The sequence below is a fragment of the Aythya ferina genome, assembly GCF_964211825.1.
Source record: "Aythya ferina genome assembly, chromosome: 1".
Classification (NCBI taxonomy): domain Eukaryota; kingdom Metazoa; phylum Chordata; class Aves; order Anseriformes; family Anatidae; genus Aythya; species Aythya ferina.
The window spans coordinates 125,019,679-125,024,675 of NC_140296.1; the positions used below are offsets into that span (position 1 = coordinate 125,019,679).

Here is a 4,997-nt window from a genome sequence, read left to right on the forward strand (position 1 = left end):
GTGTGGATTGGAAACAATCACGGACTGCTAGCTTTTAATCAAATAATACTGTTTTAGTTATTGCAAATTTCTTAGCAAGACCTCTACTATCTTAAATAGTAATATTTTTGCTATCAACATATGTCACATGGAAACCCTTTGGAAGACTACTGCATATTAGACTCACTTCACAAGTAAGCAAAAATGTAAAATGCAGCAAGAAAGAATTTCTACAGTCTATCCATCACAAAATGTTTGATGTGCTTTTATTATTGTGATCTGGTTGACTTCTAGAGAGTAAAGAAAAACAAGAATCAAGAGACTAAATTTTATGAAGGTGGTTGCTGATCAATGGACTTTTGAAGCAGAGCAGGAAGTAGAAATAGAAAAACGAAAAAGCTCAAGAATCCTGATCCTTGAGGGTGCTATCAATTACTTCTCACTTCTGATGGGGTGTTTCGCAAGACTTCTGTGCGAGCTATAAATCTGGGTGAGTTGCGTCTTGCGACTGAAAGCAGCAGACTGGAGGAAGTGCCAACAACTCTCCACATCTGAGAAGCTGGCATTGAGGTGAGATGCATACTTTTTATGTGAAAGCTTTAAATGGCTTCCTGGGTAGCTACTATGAAATGAAGTTGAAGAGGTTTTAGTTTGGGATGAGAGCTACAACCTGTATGTGTGGATCTGATGCCTGTCATTTACAGAAGTTTGATGCACCCCTCAGGTAATGAGAAGAGCACTACAGGATAACCATACCTAGTAAAGGGAGGGCTTGGAAGGAGACGTTGCTACAGAAATTCCAAGGGGTGAAATAATATATTTAACAAGAGAATGTTGGGACTAGAATCTGTATGTTGTCAGAAATTAACTAGTTTATTTAATAATAATGTTAATATTACAAGCAGTAGTAGCAAAAATAAGTCAATAAATATCATCAAAGTCATTGAAGTCATAAAATAGTGTTCTATAATATAACAGTGTTCTATAATAGTGTTCTAGCAACCAATAAACTGCACTTTCATTTAGAAGTTAACTGAATGTTTCACTAGTTTTTTACATACAATATTGTGAGTTGTGAACTGCTGTCAAAACAGCCCACACCTATTTCTAAAGTAATTCTCAAATGCAGTGTCAGTCATGAATTGAAAGACTCATTGTAAGAGACTAAGAAGCTAAAACAAAAGAATGTCTCAAAAACTCAGCATCAAAGCTGATACGGTCAGAAAAGAGGATCCTGCTAGGGCTGGATAGTGCTTTTCTGAGGCCAACGTCCTTATCCTGGGTAAACTTCTGAGATACCTTCTGGCATCCGAGCTTCTGGCAGCTGTGGTTGGAAAGGTATTAGCAGTCTCTCCTCCCCCCCCCGATATTCCACCTTCCCCTCAAGAAGGCTCTGGGACACAGGGTGCACATATTACCATACAAAGCAGGAATTGGAGGTGGGGACTAGCTGTAATTAGTATAGAAAGTGAGAACTGGAGCTGGGTCCGGCGTATAAATAGTACGACTCAGAAGGGCTTTGTGTGCACCCACCACCATTGCAGACAGAACAGGATCTGGACCAGACATCGCTGGAACCCAGGGTGGTAATCTGGACCTTTCCTTTACCATCTTTCTCTATCTCCCTCTCTCTCTCCTATGCTATGGCCCATTCAGCCCTCTGTGAAATAACGAGATATAAATAGTTCCCATTATAGATAGGAAGGTTTGATCAATTTCTGCCAGAAGAGCTTTTGCTATTTTATTAACTTTTGCTAAAAGTTAATAGCACCAAACAACACATTTGAATTGAAAAGTTTTATGTCACTTCAATTTCCTCCAAGGGTAGCATGAATGTTGGCAGTCTCCAAGAGGGTTTTCTAGGACAGCCCTCTCCAGGCCCCCACACAAATCACCAGTCCTATATTTGAATTAATTATTAAATAGAATATTCCTATAAGTTACTATACTTAGATGTCATTTGAACACATATGTAAACCAATATACACAACTAACCAAGACCTGAGAGATTTGATGCACATCTTGTTTTACTCTTAATTTTTTCTTCCAAATTCAAATTTCTACATCTTGCCCTCAGTCTTGTCCAACAGCTGTTTTATTCATTCCTTGCTAAAACTGTTTTAATTGTCCCATTCTTTTTTCCTCTCCATTGCCTTGTGTCTTTTGTGGAAGGGCTTCTTACAAGTGTTGTTTGTTTTCTGTTTTCCTTTTCTGCAGGCTGTCATCTGACTTCTACAGCAAGAAATCGAAATTACAGAAACACTGCTGAGATGGGGAAAATCATCATTTATGAGCACGCCAACTTCCAGGGGTACTCCAAAGAACTCACCAGAACCGTTGCTAATCTGAAAGATGTAGATTGGAATGACTGTATCTCCTCAGTGAAAGTAATTGGACAGCCTTGGGTGGCTTATGAGCACATTAACTATACAGGCCAGTTACTGGTATTTGAGGAGGGAGAGCATAGCTTTGTTGGTAAAGAGATGAATGACAAGATCTCTTCCCTGATGTTGATTACTGAAAATTTACACGATCCACAGATCACTATCTATGAACATAACCAATATCAAGGGAAGAGCAGGGTGATAAGAGAAGCTACCAATTTGGCTAGGGGTAATGACAATGACATAGCATCTTCTCATAAAGTGCAGCGAGGTGCCTGGCTGTTGTGTGAACATAGCGATGGAAGTGGTTTTCGCTACATTGCACGAGAGCATGAACACCTTCCAAGTTATAAAGCAATCAATTTCAATGACAAGCTTTCATTTCTGCGTCCCCTTCTCCCTGGAAAGCATTGTCACTAATGGATTGCAAATTCTGAAGTCTTAAGTGTAGGTGTAGCCCTAGCAAGAAAGATGGGACCTAGATCTCTCTGCTTTTTTTTATTTCCCCTTGTGCCATAGAAATACTGAATGGGAGAGCTCTCTTTTATGCTATGCTGCTGATGTGTATTTCTCAATCCTGTCTGGCACTGTTCTCCTTCCCCATGATCCCAATGAATATAAGAACTATCGTATTTAGTCATATGAAAAAAACCTCAATGATAAGAGATGATCTTGTAGTGCGTAAGCTATTAAACCTGTAACTAGCATTCCAAAGTACTAAACCATGTAATGTGAAAATGTTGCATGTTACTTCTGTTGCTATATGGATAATCACATATGTAGTGTATAACCAGAACTGCTGACTTCATATTCTTCTTTACAGTGCTCTTTCTTCACAATGACCTCTGCAATATTTTTTCTATTCCATTTTGCATTGTTACCAATAAAGAAGATATCGCAGGCAACAATGTCTCTATTTTAGTTATGATGGCTCATCTATTATTCAGAGTTCCTTCAAGATTATAGTTGTATTTTTACTCTTTACTATAAGGAAAGGTTGTAACCTGTGTTATTCTAGAAAGAGATGTCTAGAAAAGGATCAAAGAGGATACACATCACTAAGAATTGATACACAAACAGGCTGAACTTCTCTGTGCTTAATTAGAAATGTCTGCAGAGCAAATTCAGACATGTTTGGGTAATCAGAATATAAAATTTAGGCTTAAGGTCAGGACTTCTCTGAACAGAAACAGCTTGATGATTAAGCATACCCACTTATTTTGTATCAATGCAGTGTTATATTGCTGAAGAAATAATTGATTCTTTGAAAACCAGTTCTTCAAAACTCAGTTCTTCCTGAAGCGAGTTGGTCAGGCTGTCTCGGCTCATGTCTGGGCATGATGCTTTGATGGGTTAAAACTCTAGACTGACTGGTAGAACACCACATGACTGTCTTTCAATTCATAGCTTTTAAAGTCAGAATTAAAAGTCTTTGGGCTGAACCACAGGCTATAGATCCCTGTGGTCCTTTCCAACTCTGGATATTCTATGATTATTGATCCAAATTTCATTCATAAAATGCTACATAAAACCTGAAATCCCTGCATTAAACACACACAGACACACCCAAAATCCAAACCCTCCATAAATATATTCCTGCTTTCTTCAAAATTCTGTAACACATACATCACATTACTGTTCCCACTTCATTGTTTCTTTTTTCTTACTTGCATCAGAAATTGTTGTCAGGCATATAGGAACTGCTTGCACAGCACCCTATACTCAGATGACCCCGGAGAATTAATTAGCTCTCAGAAGTGAACATACAGAGAACCTAAGGCAATATAAACTTTAATTTTCACCACAAGTTCTAAGTCAGCCTGAGGAGAAACACCATAGAATTTCATCAGCTACATAAAATTTTGTCTACCTGATTATTCGCCCAAGAAGGATCCTGCCAGAGGACTTTAAATTCAGGTTAAGAATGGCATCCATGGCAATACTGACTGATTTGCTCTAACACTGGCACATTTTTTAGAGGTGAACCTATGAACCAATTTTGAAAATCTGATTGCAAAGACAATACATTAGGATGGTGTAAAATTTTTGATACATATTTACAGGCAGACAGTTATTATTTTCCATTAAAGTATAGAATTATACATTTGAGGGCAGGTAGTAGCTTTTGAAATCCTGTCTAGAAGCTTTAGAGTCACATGAGCTATACACCAGCTACACAAGCAACCAGTACACATACACAGAATAACACCAGCTAGTAATCAGTAACCCATAGCATGTGTCTCACAGTGGAATTAACTATGTGGCCCAAACTTTAGGCAAATGATCTACACCAGCTCTTGTTCAACATCCTGTCCACCAGTAGGGCAGAGTGAGAAAGAGACAACCAAGGCACAACCAGAATCCCTTAATTTCTCTATTACACATACACAAAATACTGTTAATCTTGGGTCAAGGTAAAAACTTTACAGTGATAGTAAGAGCAAGAGCCATTGTCCATAATGAGAATAAAAAAGAAACAGGTTGGGTAGAAAAGAGTAAAACAGAAGAATCCTTTGTTCAGAGACTACATGAAAGTTGGAATTTGGTGGTCAGAATGCTTTGCCATGTGCTTGGAGCACACTTTGGGAAGTATAAATGAGGAACTGATTTATGCAAGTGTGAGAGAGAAGTGGT

At 38.3% G+C, this 4,997-nt stretch overlaps 1 long non-coding RNA gene across 1 annotated transcript; it reads left to right on the top strand.

Annotated features, from left to right (window-relative positions):
• The first annotated feature begins 405 nt into the window (after window positions 1-405).
• LOC311424661 lies at window positions 406-3,268 on the top strand. Its single transcript, XR_014686144.1, has 2 exons — window positions 406-549; window positions 2,197-3,268. It is a non-coding gene; the product is annotated as an uncharacterized lncRNA (long non-coding RNA).
• Window positions 3,269-4,997: the final 1,729 nt, after the last annotated feature.